Source organism: Chiloscyllium plagiosum, unplaced genomic scaffold, assembly GCF_037043375.1.
Source record: "Chiloscyllium plagiosum isolate Xiang-an unplaced genomic scaffold, Cpla_swu_hap1 HiC_scaffold_23, whole genome shotgun sequence".
Classification (NCBI taxonomy): domain Eukaryota; kingdom Metazoa; phylum Chordata; class Chondrichthyes; order Orectolobiformes; family Hemiscylliidae; genus Chiloscyllium; species Chiloscyllium plagiosum.
Genome location: NW_028270161.1, coordinates 10,729,009 through 10,749,770, shown reverse-complemented (window position 1 = coordinate 10,749,770; position 20,762 = coordinate 10,729,009). Strand labels below are relative to the sequence as shown.

The 20,762-nt window shown below is 42.2% G+C and overlaps 1 long non-coding RNA gene across 1 annotated transcript in view; it reads right to left on the bottom strand.

Annotated features, from left to right (window-relative positions):
• Positions 1–10,799: 10,799 nt before the first annotated feature.
• LOC122561513 (uncharacterized) overlaps positions 10,800–20,762 on the bottom strand; it is a 55,370-nt gene continuing 45,407 nt past the window's right edge. The window contains exon 4 of the long non-coding RNA XR_006315025.2: positions 10,800–13,300. This is a non-coding gene — a long non-coding RNA (uncharacterized LOC122561513). The remainder of the gene's footprint in view (positions 13,301–20,762) is intronic.

Sequence of the window (20,762 nt, the reverse complement as noted above, 5' to 3'; positions counted from 1 at the left end):
GTCAAAAGAATGTAAGATTCAGCCCTTAGATTGCTTCTAGGATTCACCAGGCTATTGGCAATAGGTCACTGTTGCCTGCAGGATAACAGAGATCTGTAGATGCTAGTAGTAAGCTGAGCTTCTTGCAAATAAAACATTATCAGAGATTGAATAGTCAGGAAAGTAACCCAATTATAATTTTCTGACCAACATAAATTCAGTCTGTTATAAAGGTATTTTGATTGGAGGAAGCCATGGGTATGCAGCTTTAAATAGTCGTTCATTTTATTTTGAAGATTAATTTCCAGCTAGATAGCAAATGCTTTGGAGCCCTCAAAAATGCTGTACATGTCTCTCTCTCTCTCTCTCTGTTAGAGAGTCTTTTAGAGACTTAAAATGTATTTGGGGTTCAAGTGAATTACATCTTTATAAAAGGAGCTAACTAAAGTCTAAACAAAGTGGATTCCAAAATCCAGGATAGGTCAATGCTCTCTGAAGAAAATGTTTCCTCTGATACAAGATTGGCAAGAAAGGAGCAGAATTATCTTCAATGCTATGAATGGCAATTCCTTGAAAGAGGTTTGTATAAGTATTGTATAATAATATAGGTCACTGTGTACTGAGGTTAATGTGCTGTGCTCTAAAAGAAAAATCAATATTATGTGACAAATGCTCATCATTGAATAGTTTTGGGTTTCTTTGGCTATGTAATTCACTTAGACTGTCATGTACATCTACGTTGAGTAATCAAAACATTAATGATTTCCCATTTACTTCATGTATAGGACTTCTATTCATAAGAGTAGAGCCATCACTCATAGGTGGTATGGTGGCTCAGTGGTTAGCACTGCTGCCTTACAGCACCAGGGACCCAGGTTCAATTTCATCCCCAAGCAACTGTCTGTGTAGACTTTGCACATTCTCCTGTGTCTGTGTGGGTTTGCTCAGATGCTCTGGTTTCATTTCACAGTCCAAAGATATGCAGGTTAGGTGCATTGGCCATGCTAAATTACCCATAGTGCCCATGGATGTGCAGTCTAGGTGAGTTGGGAAAAGCAGGGTTATAGGGATGGGTGTAGGTCTTGGTGGGATGCTGTTTAGAGGGTCTGTGTGCACTCGATGGATCAACTGGCCTGCTTCCACCTTGTAGGGATTCGCTGATCTATCACCTGCTCTTTGTTAGAGATGAGCATAAGAACTCAGTGCAGCAGTAAGTAATTTAATCTTTCAAGTGTGCTCTGCCATTCAACACAATCATAGCTGATCTCTACTCCACTTTCCTGCCTGCTCTGCATAACCCTTCAAACAATTATGAATTAGAAATTTGTTTACCTCCTCCTTAAATTGACTCAATGTCTTAGTGTCCACCACACTCAGGGTGGTGGTGGTTGAATTCCACAGACTCATGACCCTTTGAGAGAAGGAGCTTTTCCTCAACTTTATTTTAAATCTGGCACCCCTTACCCTAAAATTAAGACCCTTCATTCTAGATTGCTGCACAAAAGAAAACATCTGCTCTGTATCTACATTGTCAATCCCCCTTAGCATCTTATTGACCTCAAACAGATCTCCTCTCATCCTTCAAACTCCAGAGAATATAGGCCTAAACTGCTCACTCTCTCTTCAATAGACAAACCCCTCATCTCTGGAATCACTCGAGTGAACCACTGTCTTTTGGCATTAGGTTTTTAAATTAATTCAGTGGCAAATTGCTGGAAGAGGAAGTTGATAATGTCATATTGAAGGAGCCTGGGGAGCACTGCAAATCACTCTGCCTTTATGAAATGTACCAGGTTGAAGGATTGTAAAATAAACAGTGCAAATGAACGAGAAGGAAGTGTAAAATGGCATGGATGAATTCAATGTTAAATCCAGTACAGAAAAGGAAATGAAGAGAGGAAAGAAAGTTTGGATTAAGAAAACTTGGATGAAGAAAGGGCTACAACAAGGAACAGAAAGGAAAATTACTTTTAAAAAAAAAGCACGCTTGTCTTATTCTTGTCTTAAAATTAAAATTTGAAAGAATAACAATTCAATTTGGTGATAGATTTAAGACAGATGTCAGAGGCAGGTTCTTTACGCAGAGAGTGGTAAGGGCGTGGAATGCCCTACCTGCTAATGTAGTCAACTCAGCCACATTAGGGAGATTTAAACAATCCTTAGATAAGCAAATGGATGATTTTGGGATAATGTAGGGGGACGAGCTGAGAATAGTTCACAGGTCGGCGTAACATCGAGGGCCAAAGGGCCTGTTCTGCGCTGTATTGTTCTATGTTCTATGTTCAAACATGTAATCATTAATTTTCACTCCCAGAGAGGTTGTTTGCCAATGCTTAAAATTTATTAAAAAGGATACTTGAGCTGGAGTAGATGAGTCTCTCTGTGACAGGAATAGCTCATATCTACTGCACTGGCACAGCAGCTGTAAAGTATTCAAAGTATATATCAAGTAAAAAGCCAGACAGTGCAGTACAGCACAGATTGCAACTGTTGGATATTTTAGTTTAACTGCACATTTGCCCCCACTGAAATGTACTTTTTACATAAAGAATGAAGAGTGCCTTTAGCCTCATCGCCATTTTGACAGGGAAATCTGGGCCAAAATGTCTCTTGTTGGTGATGGGTAATCTGTTAATTCCTGAATGTAGCCCAGTGATAATTCAATGCAATTTAGGGAGCTGTCACCTTTCCAAAAATATCACATCCAAAACCAGCAGGACAACAGAAAGTCAGTGTAACTCAAATATAATCCAATTAAAATCAGTGCCCAAAGGGACTGCATGGCATGGTGGGTTGTGCTGTTGGCTTTTTAATTCTCAAAGCTGGGCTGGAATCCAGCTTGGACCATATAAGTTTCTTCTATCAGATGACTGTACAGGTTTGCACAATGCTAACTACAGTTAAGTTGGTACCATTTTTAGTGAGTCCACTCACTGCATAGATCAGATTATTTTATTGCTGAACATCTCTGTGTGAAAAGCTTGCCCCTCAGGTCCCTTTTAAATTCTTTTATTCTTCTGTGGTAGGGGTCAGACAGTTATTGGATGATAGTAAGGCTGTAGTTATTTGTAATAAATGTGACCTAGCAGTGGTTGGAACAAAAGTGATAATTTCTACATTCGTGATTCCATCATGAACAAGTGATTATCTAGTGATTCACTCACACCCACTAAAATCTTCAACTTTACATTCCATGCATACCACCAATGTAGTATAGTGCCTCAATGGTGCACACAAATGACAACAAGATTACAACATGGACTTCAAAAAATGTACTTAACCCTTCTGATAACTTGTTATAGTTTTTTGACAAAGAACTACAGTGGTCAGAACATTGAGTACAGGAGTTGGGAGGTCATATTGTGGCTGTACAGGACATTGGTTAGGCCACTTTTAGAATATTGTGGGCAATTCTGGTCTCCTTCCTATCGGAAAGATGTTGTGAAACTTGAAAGGGTTCAGAAAAGATTTACAAGGATGTTGCCAGGGTTGGAGGATTTGAGCTATAGGGAGAGGCTGAACAGGCTGGGGCTGTTTTCCCTGGAGAGTCAAAGGCTGAGGGGTGACCTTACAGAAGTTTATGAAATCACAAGGGGCATGGATAGGGTTAATAGGCAAGGTCTTTTCACTGGAGTGGGTGGGTCTAGACCTAGAGGGCATAGGTTTAGGGTGAGAGGGGAAAGATATAAAAGAGACCTAAGGAGCAACATTTTCACACAGAGGATGACGCGAGTATGGAATGAGCTGCCAGAGAAAGTGGTGGAGGCTGGTACAAGTATAACTTTTAAAAGGCATCCGGATGGGTTTAGAGGAACATGGACCAACTGCTAAGAAATGGGACTTGATTAGATTCAGATATCTGGTCAGATCGAAGGATCTGTTTCCATGCTGTATATCTCTATGACTCTATGACTCTGTGCTGGAAATCAGAAATAAAATCAGAAGCTGCTGGTAAAGCTCAGCAGATCTGGTGGTATCTGTGGAGAAAAAGGACAGTTAAAGTTTTAGATCCAGTGACCCCTCTTTAGAACTGATAGTACGTTGGAAAAGGTCTTCAAGGAGAATACATATTTTGCTCTCATAGACTGCAGTTATATGACAATAAATGCAAGTGATTCAGACTTGATTGGCGTTCCTATGATCTATCATCCTCCTTGTCAATGGAAGTATCCAAACCTAATGTCCACCTAGAGAGTGCATCACATATTCATCGTAAAGATTTAATAATATACAGATCCTATAGTCAGACCAGGTACTTGCATGGTGAGAGTCCCTGTTCTCACATAGACCTTCAATCCAGTTTCTTCACATAGACAGATACATAATAAAATACCACACTGCAACTATCTATACACAGATAAAGCTGAAAGCTCTTCACTCTGCCTGAAATGTATATCCCGAGCCTTATCATTCTGAAAGTCTGTGTGACAGTAAAACAACTGAAGTCTGCAAACAAAAATGTTTAATTGTGTATTGCTGCAGGTTGGTCAGGAGTTGTGTGTTCTGTGGACCCCTAGAGACTCATCACTTCACTGCCCTGCTTCACTGTTTTATAGTGCACTCTTCCCATACATTATTCCACACAGTGCCTTTTGTGGAGGGAGGGAGCTCGACCTTGCACTGAAATACACATTGCAAACAATCAGGGGAAGTTCATTCAATGTCAAATAGTCTGACAGTCATTCTCATGCACTTCACAAAATAATCAGAACACCAACGATGTACTACTAGGCTCAACAAACAGTCTCTGAAAGGGTGCTGGGAGCTCCTGCAGCTCTGTTCAAGAATCTAGTATGGAGCAGTGCAACAGGGTGTGGTTCAAAACGCTGAAAATACTGAGGAAGTATGAAAAGTATGTTCGCTTCATTTTCATCTATATATGTTACAAAACCAGACTTGCCCTCTAAAATCCTAAGTAACCTTACAATTCTCAAATATCTATGCCCACACATTACTTGGAGATCTGCTTTCAGAGCTCAAAATGTTAAAGGTTGTATCTGACCCCAATTACAGCTGACCTGGAGTTGAGGTTGTACTTTCTGCTCACAAGATTCCTCCATCTTGGTCCTGATTTTCTCTGGAGTGTAGATTAGATTAGATTCCATACAGTGTAGAAACAGGCCATTTGGCCCAACAAGTCCACACCGACCCTCTGAACAGTAACCCACCCAGACTCAGTTCCCTCTGACAAATGCACCTCACCCTGCGAGCAATTTAGCATGGTCAAGGATTCTGGGTAATCCAAAATGGAGGACTGGAAAAATTTCTGGCTGTAACAGCTGCTCCTTTTTTGAAGTATTTTAGGTGTTGGAGGTGATTTCCTCGAATTCCAAGGAGCAGCAATTGCTGTTTTATATGCTGTTGCACTGTTTTGGAACTTTGGAGAAAAAAAAAAGTCAAATCAACAACAGTTTTAAAAGGGAGAAGAACAGACAAAGGAAGCACATGGTGAGGATAGTACAGAAGAGAGAGAGAGAGAGAGAAACTGACTGAGCAGTGAATCTGCGCAGTTACTGCCTTTGCTGTTTGAATTCATGTATCGCTGGACATTGGAGTGCATCCAGGGTTGGAGGATTTGAGCTATACTGGGGCTGTTTTCCCTGAAGCATCAGAGGCTGAGGGATGACCTTATAGAGGTTTATAAAATCATGAGGAGCATGGATAGGATAAATAGACAAAGTCTTTTCCCTGGTGTGGGGGAGTCCAGAACTAGAGGGCATAGGTTTAGGGTGAGAGGGGAAAGATATAAAAGAGACCTAAGAGGCAACGTTTTCACTCAGAGGGTGGTACGTGTATGGAATGAGCTGCCAGAGGAAGCTTTGGAGGCTGGTACAATTGCAACATTTAAAAGGCATCTGGATGGGTATATGAATAGGAAGGGTTTGGAGGGATATGGGCCGTGTGCTGGCAGGTAGGACTAGATTGGGTTGAGATTTCTGGTCGGCAAGGATGAGTTGGACCGAAGGGTCTGTTTTCATGCTGTACATCTCTATGACTCTAATTCACCTGATCTGCACATCTTTGGACTGTGGGAGGAAACTGGAGCACCCAGAGGAAACTCACACAGACACAGGAGGAATGTATAAACTCCACACTGCCAGTCACCCAAGGCTAGATTCGAACCCGTGTCCCCTCTGATTTCAGTGGCTTCTTTTAACTAGTTATCCAGGTCATTTCCCAGCACAGTGGCTGAACAGTAGTTTGATGTTACAATGTAATTAGCATAATTTAAATTAAGCTTCTATCTCAGGAAGGTTTGTTAAAAAGACAGTATTAGATATTGGAATTTACCCTACTGATTGACCGGACTTAAGGAGCCGACTGTCTTAAAAACAGTTCAACTGAAGCTCAGATCTATTGTTCCACCCAAAACCTTGCAGCACTCTCTCATCAACAACCCATTCAATGGTCAGTCAAGAGGAATAGCTTCCATATCTTTCTGGTTCAACCCAATTTGCTAGTGAATTCTGCAAGCTTCCTGACATAATATCTCAGTTCCACTCTCTCATCAATACCAATGCGATATAACCAATCAGGCTTACAAACCCTGTCTATCTGGGCCTGATCCAACTCCCAGCACACTGTCCAGGTGGCCGGTTTTCCCAACATGCCATTCAGTTAGCCAATATGGCTTTCAGTGTTCCCAAGAAAGCTGTCATTTATTTAGAGGGTCATTCCACTACCTATAAAGATAGAAACATAGAAGATAGGAGCAGGAGGAGGCCATTCAGCCCTTTGAGCCTGCTCCATCATTCATCACTGACCACCCAACTCAATAGCCTAATCCTGCCTTCTCCTTGCCCCATTTGCCCCAAGTGCTATATCTAGTCGCCCCTTGAATACATTCAATGCTTTGCCATTAACTACTTCTTGTGATAATGAATTCCACAGGTTCACCACACTTTGGATGAAGAAATGTCTCCTCATCTCCGTCCTCAATGGTCTACCCTGAATCTTCAGACTATTTCCATTGCAGTTTTGTTGAATTTGATAATTCTCTCAATAAATGGAAGCAGTTTGCACAATCAGCAGAGTCTCCACCTTATATTTTTTTTAACTCTCCTTTCCACAGATTGTGGCACTTTTGCAGTGAGGTGTAGGAGGATACAAAAAAAAAATCACACTGGCAATTACAACGTCAATATGTCCCAAAATACGTCAAAGTGAGTGGACTACTGTTTGAAGTACAGTATGATTGTTACATATGGACCGGTGGCAGTTAAACTGCGCACAGAAATTTCTGAAAAGCAGCGATGAGGTAAATAATCTAAGAGATAATCTGTTCTTCTGTTCTTTCACAATGGAAATTAAGTATATTGCAAGTTGTAGGCAAAGTCGACCACAGTTAAAGAATGAGTAGAGAACTGAAACAATTCATTTCTTAGCCTCACCTAATTCCTTTTGATATATTTGAATATTGCAGTGAGATTGAAGCTAAAAAGAATTAACACGGCAGAGTTTGTTTCTTTTTCTGTAATTTGGGAATTCTATTGCTCAATGCTGACTGAATTTCTTTCTGTATCAAATAATCTTTCCATGTTGAACTTCAATTTGAAGAATAGCTAGCACATGTTTAAGACAGAAATGATTGTTGCAATACTGAGGCTTCTACTGATCTTTGTCTGACACGAGTAGCTTTGTGAAAGAACAAAGTTCAAAATATTTAGGATGCATCGGAATATGAGGTTAAATGCTGCCTTTTAAGAAAGCTTAACAGCAATTTGTTTTACTCGAGAAGCAAAACTGCAATCAGAAAAAGGAATGGCAAGTCTTCTGTTATCCATGTGCAAGCGTGAGTGATGGATCCAGCTGTAGCAGAGATCATTGTCACTGTAGTCATCATATATTAAAAATGCAGAGAAATGGAAGAGTTACACATTCCTAATGAAGGGCTTTTGCCTGAAATGTTGATTCTCCTGCTCCTCGGATGCTGCCTGACCTGCTGTGCTTTTCCAGCACCACACTCTCGACTCTAATCTCCAGCATCTGTAGTCCTCACTTTTGCGGAGTTACAGATATGCCACTCAAGCTCAGGATCTTTATCAGCTTTCAGCAGCTGCCAAATAGCAGCCAGGTGAAGACCTCACAGCTGAAAGCTCCCCAGAAAGCACAGGAGATACAGGAGGCCTAGCGCATGTTGTCCTTAGTGCTATTTCCTTTGGATGAGTGCAGACTGAGGGTGTTCTGGCACCCTGTCACAGAACAGCACCACCTGCTGGAGAGGGACGTGCTGCGCTGAAGGAGTGGGTGATCTGCCCATTGCAATGGCAGGGCAAGGTGGTATCAGCATTGAACTTTGATTTGACTGGCTCTGTCCTTGGACCCTCCGGTAACCTGTGGGGGGATCTCAGAATTGTTCTCCTGCAGAAGTATCAAGGCTGTGACCGATGCCAGATCGCACTGTTCCATTTCAGTTTCCCTGCGGAATGGTCAGTGCCACACCCTGTGCAGCAGAATTCGAACACATAGCGGTGTGCTGCCTGAGCATGGTCTGCATTGAGAGGCCCAGCTCAAAATGTAACTGTTGGAAAGGGTTCTATTCCATCAATGTGGAAGCGATCTGTCATCATTGGTGCAAGTCTTCGAGGTTTACGCCCAGGATTTGCTGTGATCCTGGAGAACTCTTATCTTCCTGATGTGTTTGGGTGCCAAGTGGCTTACAAGGATGGTTGCTAGGGTCTATCCTCTATGACCATGGCTGATGACACCATTATGCACCCCCTTGATTGAGGTGGGACATAGATACAGTGCTGAAAATGTGTTGCTGGAAAAGCGCAGCAGGTCAGGCAGCATCCAAGGAACAGGAGAATCGAAGTTTCGGGCATAAGCCCTTCTTCAGGAATCCTTAAGAAGGGCTTATGCCCGAAACGTCGATTCTCCTGTTCTTTGGATGCTGCCTGACCTGCTGCGCTTTTCCAGCAACACATTTTCAGCTCTGATCTCCAGCATCTGCAGCCCTCACTTTCTCTCATAAATACAGTGCAGCCCATTCTTCAACCAAGGCCATGGGGAGCAGCGGATAGGCCTCTTGAAAATGAGGTCCTGCTGCTTGTATCAGCCCAAGGCAGCCTAACAGTACAGTCCGAATAGAATGTGCTGCTTAATCCGAGCATGCTGTGACCTTCTCAACTGAAGCCTCCTGCTTGTCTACCATCTGAACTGAAGCAGGCAACGAGGTACTGTAATAGAGGCTTAAGAGCAGGGACAGAGGGATCAGTCCTCTGAGAAGGAGGACCATGAGCAAGAGGAACATCACCTTCTGCATGATAGAGAGCTGCAGCAGCTGCTGCTACAAGCCAGACAGGACATCACTGACATCCCTGTCCAGTAGATGAGAGATGGGATCATTCATTGACAGTAAAATTGCTGGTTCTTGACTTTCAAGCAGTCTGTTTCTGTTACTTTCCTTTCTGGATGTAAGTTTGCTCGCTGAGCTGGAAGGTCCTTTTTCAGACATTTTGTCACCATACTAGGTAACATCATCGGTGAGCCTCTGGTAGAGCACAGGTGGTATGGTCTGCTTTTTATTTATCTGTTGAGGTTTTCTTGAGCTGGTGATGTCATTTTCTATGGTGATGTCATTTCCTGTTCTTTTTATCAAGGAGTGGTAAATGGGATCCAAGTCAATGTGTTTATTGATAGAATTCCGGTTGGAGTGCCATGTTTCTAGGAATTCTTGTGCAAATGACATTACCCACTCTCACTAGTATCCTTAAATACAGATGAGGAAGGACACCATTTTGACTGGGACAACACATCCATCCTAGGACGAGCCAAGCAGAGACATGTGCAAGAATTCCTAGAAGTATGGCACTCCAACTGGACCTCTATCAACAAACACATTGTCTTGGATCCCATTTACCACTCCCTGAGAAAAAGAACAGGAAATGACATCACCAACCCAAGGAAACCTAGACACATAAATAAAAAGTAGGCCATACCAACAGTGCTCCACTTGAAGCTCCATGATGATTTTACCTAGTATAGGTTAGGTGAAATGGCCATGCTAAAATTGCCCATAGTGTTAGGTGTAAGGAAATGGGTCTGGGTGGGTTGCTCTTTGGAGGGTCGGTGTGGACTTGTTGGGGCCTGTTTCCACATTGTAAGTAATCTAATCTAAAAAAAAAACTTTTTTGAGTTTTCCAAAACGTGATGGTTCCACATTGAGCAACAGGAAGATACTGAGCAACAGGGGGCATTTGAGAGAGAGGAGCAGTGACATTGAGGGTTAGAAGAGGGAACATAGCGAAGGACATGTAATCAGTGTGGCTCTGTGCTTAAACAATGGTTGGGGTAGGAATGAGATGGGTTGTTGCTGCCCACTGTACTACTACAAACATACTGAAAGGCAGCTCCAGGCTGCCAACACTTGTCTGGGTATACAGCTTGGGGTCAAAGTTGAAGCCAGTTCTGGGGATCCCTGGATATCCCAGCTATGACAAGCATTTCTATCTATGGAGAGTGGGAGACTCTAGGTAGTCTCAGGGTCGTGGTACCTACTTATTGACATGAGTTTGGGAAGATCACTTAGAGAAAAGTCCTTCATGAAGCTCAGCAAAAATGACACAGCTGATTTTGGGTCAAATACAATCACATATTTTTAAAACTCATGATTTAGTGCTGGGATAAAAATCTGGAGCTCAATATAATTATTGTTACGAGCCGATAAGTAAGGGTGAACTTGCTCCTGTCTTCTGGATTTCTTCAGGTGGCTGCAATAAAGATTTATATTCTCATTCGTATGAGATCTTGCCTCTCTATGTTAAGATGCAGTTTTTTAATTTCTATGGTAGCAATAAAAAGCAAAAATTACCTTGAGAGAAATAAAGAGCAGTTTTATTGTCAGCTCATTCTGAGAAAAAAAATGACAAAGTTCCGATATCAAGCATACACAGATACAACTTTATAAAAGGATTATGTCCATTCAAAAGGAAAATGAAAGGAATTTAGTGTTAATATACATACGTTGTCCTTAAGACACAAGGTTTTAATCTGAGACTACAATTGTTAAGTTGGTATTTTTCAGTCTCACTGAGGTTGAGCGATGGAGATAAACCTACTATTCCCAGAGTCATTGCAGAATTTAAAAGGTTTATAAAGTATACAATGTTTCCCAATTTACTGATATTCAGGCTCAGACTGTTAGGAAGTATGGACCAGGTTTCTGTACTGAACAAGAACTCTTACTTATTATAAGGAAATCAACTCTAGCTATAGGTTCCACCTTCGGGTGATTGTGCAGAATTTGCACATTCTCCCCATGTCGACATCGATTTCCTCTGAGTGCTCCAGTTTCCTCCCACAGTCCAGGTTCAGAGGATTAGCCATCAGGAGGACAGGCTTACAGGGATGGAGTAGGGGATGGGTTTTGATGGGTGCTCTTTGGAAGATTGGTCTGGACTGAATTGGCCAAATGGTCTGTTTCCACATTGTAGAGATTCTATGATTCTATGATTTAGCAAAAAGTAAAGTTCCATGCTTAAGGCTAAGTGCATTGTCAGATAGTTTGAGTGATCCACTGCATTGTAGAAAGGGCAGCGCAGTGGCTCAGTGGTTAGCACTGCTGCCTCACAGTGCCAGGAACCCAGGTTTGATTCCACCCTCGGGCCTGTGTGGCGTTTGAACATTCTACCTGTAACTGTGTGGGTTTCCTCCGGTTGATCTGGTTTCCTCCCACAATCGAAAAATGTGCAGGTTAGGTGAATTGGCCATGCTAAATTGTTTGGTGTCCAGGGATGTGCAGGCTAGTGGGTTATCCATGGAAAATGCAGGGTTACAGGCATGGGGTTGTGGGTCTGGGTAGAATGCTCTTCAGAGGTTCGGTGTTGACCTGATGGCCCCAATGGCCTGCTTCCACACTGTAGGGATTCTATGATTCTCCAGGTAAACAGCTATAAACCACAAGCATACAGCATTGCTAATTGAGCTCTAATGCTGTTGTAAATTCCTCCTTACACAAACAGACAGGGTAAAATAGGTAAGGACAAAAGAGAAAACTAGCATAGTTCCCAGTTCTGTGTCTGAGATTATCCTTAAGTTATCTGGTCACTAGTTCATAGACCAATCCATTTCTTGCTGACAACAACGGCTGAATGTGTGTACCTGCATGCGCAACTCAAATAGGTCAGACCACACTGAGAGTATTGCATTCAAAGATGTGCAGGTCAGGTGAATTGGCCGTATTAAATTGCTCATAGTGCTAGGTGCATTAGTCAAAGGGAAATGGGTCTGTGTGGGTTACTCTTTGGAGGGTTGGTGTGGACTGGTTGGGCCAAAGGGCCTGTTTCTGCACTGTTGGTAATCTAATTCTGGTTGCCACATTACAGGAAGGATGTGGAGGCTTTGGAGAGAGTGCAGAAGAGGCTTACCAGGATACTGCCTAGATTGGAGGGTACGAGCTGTAAGGAGAGGCTAGATAAACCTGGGTTGTTTCTCTGCAGCCACGGAGGTTGAGGGGAGATTTGATAGAAGTTGATAAAATTATGAGATGCATAGATAAGGTTGACAGAATATTTTTCCCAGCGTTGAAACTTAGGGGCATGCATTTAAGGTGAGAGTGAGAAAGTTCAAAGGAGATGTGAGGGGCAACTTTTTTACACAGAGTGTGGAACGCACTGCCAGGGATGGTGGTGGAGGCAGGTACGATAGAAGCATTTAAGGGACTTTTAGATAAGTACATGAATATGCAAGGAATGGAGGGATATAGACCAAGGACAGGCAGAAGGGATCAGTTTATTGGCATCTTGTTCAACAACTTCATGGGCCAAAGGGCCCGTTGCTGTGCTGTACTCTTCTATGTTTTATGCTTGTTCAATCAGTTGTTTACATGATATCAGCAAGGGATGTCAGGTTCTTGATTTTCTAAACCTACAGACACCCTTTCAAACATTGGTTTTAAAACAGTTTTTTTTTCATTTTAATCCACAGATTTTTAAAATAACACAGAATAAAACACAGTCATTTCAGTGTCTTGAATCATCAGCAGTAGTGAATGTTGAAGTTATCCTTTTACGTGTTGGTGTTCTGATGCGTCTTTTTAATCCGTCTCGTAACCAGACACTTGTATTGCTTGAAAGACAGAAAAGAGAGAGAGAGGGGAGAGTGATCTTCAGCTTCAGTTCTGCAGTCACAAATCATCTCCTGCTGTAAGAAGCTCCTTGAAATATAAGGATACTGAATGTTTTGTGTATTGCATCGGCAGAAGTTGTGTATTTTTGTAGGCTTGCTAATTGCTGGTGAGGTTCCATCTGTGACGTGAAAATTCCCATCGAGGGGTAGGTCAAAATCGGAGATAAAAGCCTTTTCATGCATTACTGAGTCCCTTTTGATAAAAAAAATAATTTTAGTTCAGATAATTGCATTTCATGTCAGTTGCACAAGGTTTGGATAATCTATCTGGGCAGCTGATTCATATGGCCAAATCAAATCAATGGTTTCACAGAATCCCTACAGGGTGGAAACAGGCCCTTCAGCCCAACAAGTCCACACTGACCCGCTGAAGAGTAACCCAGCCAGACCCATTTCCCTATCCTATATTTACCCCTGACTAATGCACCCAACCTGCACATCCCTGAACACTATGGACAATTTAGCACGGTCAATTCACCTAAACTGCACATCCTTGGATTGTGGGAGGACAGCAGATCAAACTCCACACAGACAGCCGCCCACAGCAGGAATTGAACCTGTGAGGCAGCAGTGCTAATCACTGAGCCACTGTGCCGTCCTTTTTGACCCTTTTGAAAACCAATTCATTAAAGTCATAGATATTAAAATCAAATGATGAAGGTAAAGCAGCAATAGCCCATGTTTTATCACCATAAGACATAAGAAACAGGAACAGGCATAGGTCATTCAGACCCTCAAGCCTGTTCTGCCATTCCATAGGATTATGGCTGATCCAACATTCCTCACGTCCACTTTCCTGCATTTTCCCCATAACCATTGATTCGCCTTCTGTCCAAGAGTCTATCTCAGCCTTAACTATACCCAAGGACTCTACCCCCACAGCTGTATATGTCAAGGAATTCCTAAGACTCACAACCCTCTGAGAGAAGAAATTCCTCCTCATTGCAGTCCCAAACTGGCACTCCATTGCTCTGAGACTATGCCTTCTGGTCCTAAACTCTCCCACGACCTGCAAATTGCCTTAGGGATATGAAAATTAGGGAGGTAAACACATGGCTAAGGGAGTGGTGTGGGAAAGAGGAGTTCCATTTCATGGGGCATTGGCATCAGGTTTAGAACCGGGGGTGGGGGATGAGGTGTACCGATGAGACGGTCTCCACCTGAACTGATCTAGAGCCAGTGTTCTAGCGAAAAGAATAAATAGGGTGGTCACTCGAACTTTAAATTAGTGAGTCAGGGGGATGAGAAAGGGAAAATGGCAGGGAGTATGATGGTACATAAAAAGATAAGCAGCAGGTTAGCATGTGTGCAGGAGGGTTTAACTACAAGGCAGACTATGAAAGAAATAAAAAGGAAGGATAACTCAGGAGGTATTTTTAGAGATGTTGGAAATCATGAGGGTCAGAAAGCTAGCAGAAGGTCACTCTACCTGAATGCTGATAGTATTTGTAACAAAGTTGATGAGTTAATGGCACAAATCATCACAAATGAATGTGATTTAGTAGCCATTACAGAAGCATGGTAACAGGATGGTCATGACTGGGAGTTAAATATCCAAGGGTATCAGGCTATTCAGAAGGACAGACAGTCAGGAAGGTAAGGGAGGTGGTGTAGCTCTGACATTCAAGGACGACATCAGGGCAGTGTTGAGACATGATATAGGTTCTATGAAGAATAAGGTTGGATCCATTTGGGTGGAACTTAGAAATTCGAAGAAGGAAAAGTCACTAATAGGTGCAGTCTATAGGGCACCAACTAACAACATCATATTAGGCCGGGCAATAAACAAATAATTAATTAATGCTTGTAAAAATGGTACAGCAATTATCATGGGGGATTTTAATCTACATCATAGAATCTCTACAGTATGAAAACAGGCCCTTCGGCCAACAAGTCCACACTGACCCTCTGAAGAGTAACCCACCCAGACCCCTACCCTATTACTTTACATTTACCTCTGACTAATGCACCTAACCTACACATCCCTGAACACTATGGGCAATTGAGCATGGCCTATTCACCTGACCTGCACATCTTCAGATTGTGGAAGGAAACCAGAGCACCCGGAGGAAACCCACGCAAACACGGGGAGAATGTGCAAACTCCACAGACAGTCATCTGGAATTGAGCCTGGGTCCCTGGTGCTGTGAGGCAGCAGTGCGAACCACTGAGCCATCGTGCCACCCAATATTGATTAGTCAAACCAGCTTGGTCAGGGTAGCCTTGAGGAGAAGTTTGTTGAATGTCTCCATGATAGTTTTCTTGAACAGTATGTAACAGAACCAATGAGGGAACAAGCTATCCTAGATCTGGTCCTGTGTACTGAGACAGGAATAGTTAATGACCTCATAGTTAGGGATCCTCTTGGAAGGAGCAATCACAGTATGATTGAATTTAGAATATAGAAGGAGAGTGTGAAGATAAAATCCAATACCAGGGTCCTGTGCTTAAACAAGGGAGATTACAATAGAATTTGGGAGGACTTGGCTAAAGTAGACTGGAAACAAAGATTTAATAGTGGGATAGTTGATGAGTAGTGGAGGACTTTCAAAGCAATTTTCCAAAGTCCTCAGCAAAAGTATATTCCAGTGAAAAGAAAGGACTGTAAGAAAAGGGGCAAGCTGCCAGTGGTGTCTAAGGAAATGAGGGAGGCTACCAAATTGAAAGAGAAAGCATAGAAAGTGACCAAAAATAGCAGAAAACTAGAAGTTTGAGTAAACTGTAAAGGTCAATAGAAAGCCACAAAAAGTTCTATAAAGAAAAGTGAGACAGGACATGAGAAAAAAACTAGCACAGAATATCAAGACAGATAGCAAACATTTCTATAAATATATAAAACAAAAAAGAGTGACTAAAGTAAATGTTAGTCCTTTAGAGGGTGAGAAGAGTCATGGGATATGATGAAATGGCCGAGGCAGTGTACAGGTATTTTGAGTCAGTCTTCACAGTTGAGGATATGAATTACATGCCAGCAAGTGACAAAAGAGGACCTGAAAACAATCATTATTACAGAAGTGGTGGTGTTGGGCACGCTAATAGATTCAAGGATAAACATGTCTCCTGGCCCTGATGGGATGCATTCCAGGATACAAAAGAGATGGCAAGAGAAGTAGTAAGTGCACTGGTGGTAATTTTCCAAAAATTCTCTGGACTCTGGGGCAGTCCCAGGAGGTTGGAAAACAGCAAATGTGACACCCCTTTTTAACAAGGGAGGTAGACAAAAGATGGGGAATTATCGACCAGTTAGCTTAACCTCTATAGTGGGGACGATGCTTGAGTTTTTTATCAAGGAAGAAATAGCAAGGCATCTCAATAGGAATTGTCCTGTTGGGCAGATGCAGCATGGGTTCATAAAGGACAAGTCATGCTAAAAGTAGACAATGGGGACCCAATGGATGTAGTGCATCTAGATTTCCAAAAGTCCTTCAATGAGGTGCCACACAAGAGGCTGCTGCATAAGATAAGGATGCATGGTGCCACAGGTAAAGTATTAGAATGGATAGAGGATTGGTTGATTAACAAGAAGCAAAGAGTGGAAATAAATGAGTGCTATTCTGGTTGGCAGTCAGTGACGAGTGGAGTGCCTCAGGGATCAGTGTTGGGACCGCAATTATTCATAATTTATATAGATGATTTGGAGTTGGGGACCACATGTAGTGTGTCAAAGTTTGTAGATGACACTAAGATGAATGGCAGAGCAAAGTGTGCAGGGGACTGTGAAACTTTGCAGAGGAACATTGATACATTGAGTGAGTGGGCAAAGGTCTGGCAGATGGAATGCAATGTTAATAAATGTGAAGCCATCCATTTTGGTAGGAATAACAGTAAAAAGGATTATTACTTGAATGGTAAAAAGTTGCAGCCTGCCATTATGCAGAGGGACCTGGGTAACCTTGTGCATGAATCACTAAAGGTTGGTCTGCAGGTACGACAGGTAATTAGAGATGGAAATGTGTTGCTGGAAAAGCGCAGCAGGTCCGGCAGCATCTAGGGAACAGGAGAATCGACGTTTCGGGCATTAGCCCTTCTTCAGGAAGGGCTAATGCCCGAAACGTCGATTCTCCTGTTCCCTAGATGCTGCCGGACCTGCTGCGCTTTTCCAGCAACACATTTCCATCTCTGATCTCCAGCATCTGCAGACCTCACTTTCTCCTCAACGACAGGTAATTAGGAAGGCAAATGGAATTTTGTCCTTCAATGCTAAAGGGATTGAGTTTAAAAGCAGGGACATTATGTTGCAGCTGTATAGGGTGCCGGTGAGGCTACACCTGGAGCACTGTGTGTAGTTTTAGTCTCCTTCCTTGAGAAATGATGCACTGGCACTGGAGGGGGTGCAGAGGAGGTTCAGTATGATGATTCTGGAGTTGAGGGGGTTGGCTTATTAGAAGAGACTGAGTAGATTGGGATTATATTCATTGGAATTCAGAAGAATGAGGGGGGAATCTTATAGAAACATATAAAATTATGAAGGAAGTAGAAAAGATAGAAGTAGACAGGATGTTTCCACTGGCAGGTGAAACTAGGACAAGGGGGCATATCTCAAGATTAGAGGGAGCAGATTTCAGACTGAATTGCAAAAGGACTTCTTTACCCAGAGGGTTGTGAATCTGTGGAATTCCCTGCCCAGTGAAGTAGGTGATGCTACTTAAGTAAATATTTTTAAAGTTAAGATAGATATTTTTTTTGAACAGTAAAGGAATTAAAGGACACGATGTGAGGGCGGATAGGTGGAGCTGAGGCCACAAAAAGATCAGCCATGATCTTAGTGACGCAGGCTCGAAGGGCCAGATGTCCTACTCCCGCTCCGAGTTCTTATGCTCTTGAATTCTCAACATCTGCTCAGCATTTACCCTTAAGAATCCTATAGGTTTCAATGAGGTCACCTCTCATTCTTCTAAACTCCAGTGAGTTCAGCCCCAACCTGTTTAACCACTGCTCAGGAGACAATCTCTCCATACCAGGGATCATCCCAATGGACCTTCTCTGAACTGCCGCCACTGTACTGATATCTTTCCTTAAACAACTGTACAAAAAACTGTTCACAGAGTGGCCTCACCAGGATTTTGCACATTTGCAGTAAAACATCCCTACTGTTATACTCTCAGCCTCTTGAAATATGGGGCAATATTCCATTCACCTTCCTGATTACCTGCTGCACCTGTGTGTTAGCTTTCTATATTTCATGTATAATTACCCCCAAGTTCCTCTGTGTTGCAGTTTTTTACAGTTAATTTTTCTCCGCTTAAATAGTCTTCTGCACCTTAGTTTCAACATGAACAGCTTCATGTTTTCCTACACAATACTCCATTTTCTAATATTTTTGCCCATTAACTTAACCTATCAATATCACACTGTAAACTGCTTGTATCACCATTATGTTGCAGAGTTTACAAATTCTTTCTAGGAGGTTAAAGTTTAACATGTTTGGTTTTTTTCATGTTAAAGTACTGGTATTGATTAAATATTGTATAGTTTACATTAACACTACCAGCTCTGTCTTCAATGTCATGTCTCATGTTTTGGACTCAACCTGAGGGTGAATAATTAATGATCAGTTCCTACTATTAGCCAAATGCGACAAAACTTTCCTACATATTGCAAAATATTTGAATTTTACTTGTTATTATTCCCATTGCAGCATCTTTTTTAAAAAATAGGCTATCTGTTAGATTCTGGATGTAGGTTTGCTCGCTGAGCTAGAAGGTTTGTTTTCAGATGTTTCGTCACCATACTAGGTAACATCATCAGTGAGCCTCCGGATGAAGCACTGGTGGCACGACCTGCTTTCTATTTATGTGTTTAGGTTTCCTTTGGTTGGTGAAGTCGTTTCCTGTGGTAATGTTATTTCCTGTGGTGATGTCATTTCCTGTTCTTTTTCTCAGGGAGTGGTAAATGGGATCTAAGTCAATATCAGCTAGATTGCCACAACTTAAAAAACAAAGGCATCCTCTTAACAATGCTATTGAAAGTAGTATGTAAAGACACAGGAAGAACTTGCAAGGTTCAATAATACACCCAGGGGGTGTAACATATGTCCACTGTTTGGTATATTCAAAGATCAGCAACGGCGGGGGGGCTCATGAAATAAAATAAAATAAGGGTAGCCTAACTGAAGGTGTGGATCCCAAACGGGACCCCTCGGCTTCGAGATTGGTCAAAAGAATCAATGAAATGCAGTTTGTATAAAGCAAGGTTATCAGTTTAATAAAATAAGGCAGTCTGATGCAATTCTGTCTAGCAGCACAGAGGTTAAAGTTCCTGTGCTCTGTGATGGAATTACATAATTACAATTGAACAATAAGCATCTTTTATATGTTTTTTTAAGAGACAGTACAGCCTTAATTACAAGAAAAGACCAATCAACTGCAATATGATGACATGACTGACAGCCAGTAATCCAATGATATGTGCTGGGAAATGGTTCTTGTTTTACGTAGACCATCATCTTATGCTAGCAGGTCAAGGTTAGTTCAAATGGTCAATTAATGTGTTAGCATTCATTTTATGAAAACTCCATTGTTTGCTTGATTTGCTATTTCAGCTAATTCAGCAAAGCAGCAGTACAGGTTCACAAAGTCAAATCAATCATTTGTCCAATCAATCTGGCAACTGTCAAGATGTTCGGCTCATGCAGAGGAAACTGACACTGTTCTAAAGTAGTGGGCAAGTAGATGCAGCTGCTAAGCAGGCAGCGCTACACCCTAAACTTCTGGTCCCATTGGGTCCCCAGCCAAACCCGGTCAGACATAGTATAAGGACGGGAATGCCAGACCTGGGTAAGATGCAGAAATCATGGGGGAGGTCTCTGCTGAAGAGCACAAAGTATGGCCTCCAACAGGGTACTCCTTCGATACTTAAACCAGAATATGGGTGAACCCCCCCCCCCCACTACTGGTTTGGTTGGGGTTCCTTCTTTGCTGCTGCCTATTTTAATTGATTATGTGTATTTTGTATATACTTGGACAAGGAGGAAATGGTTTATACTGGATTACAAAGGACACTCCACAAACTCCATCCTCTTTGGGAAGGACCCTTACAGGTCCTCCTCACAATCCAACTGCTGCTAAGGTTGCCAAACGTTCATCTCCATCATTGCAAGCTCTTCAGACGAGCCCCTTGCAAGGGGGAAGACAATAAAGATCGAACTTGCCCTGCTGTGTGGACTTGCCATTGCCAGCATTGGTGCACAAGAAGGGACAGTTTATCTGTGCAATCCTGAGCAAACATAGACTGTGTACCAACTATGCCAGGAAGATGTCTTTGTGTGCCGAGAGACAGAATGTTACCAATAATGATTATTGCAGTGGTCAACTGCGTCAAAAAGATTGAAAGGTTCATTTACAGAACAAGTCTAAATGGTCTTTACCCTGTAAAGGTGTTGTGTGCCAGTTTGATTCTAGTTATGCAATGGGCAACCCTGGTAGGCCGTGCCCCCATCCAACTAATTAATCAATATGGCCTTGTACGCTTCTATTATTTTTGTTGGTCTTTGTGTTGGTATTGCTATTGTTAAGTGTATTATTGCTATGATATTAGTTTCTATTGACAACTTTGATTCCACACAGAAAATGCTTCTTCTCCACTTAGATGAAGATGAAGAAACACCATTGCCTGCCCCTGGTCCCTCTTTAGAAGAAGAGGAAGTATGGCAGTCT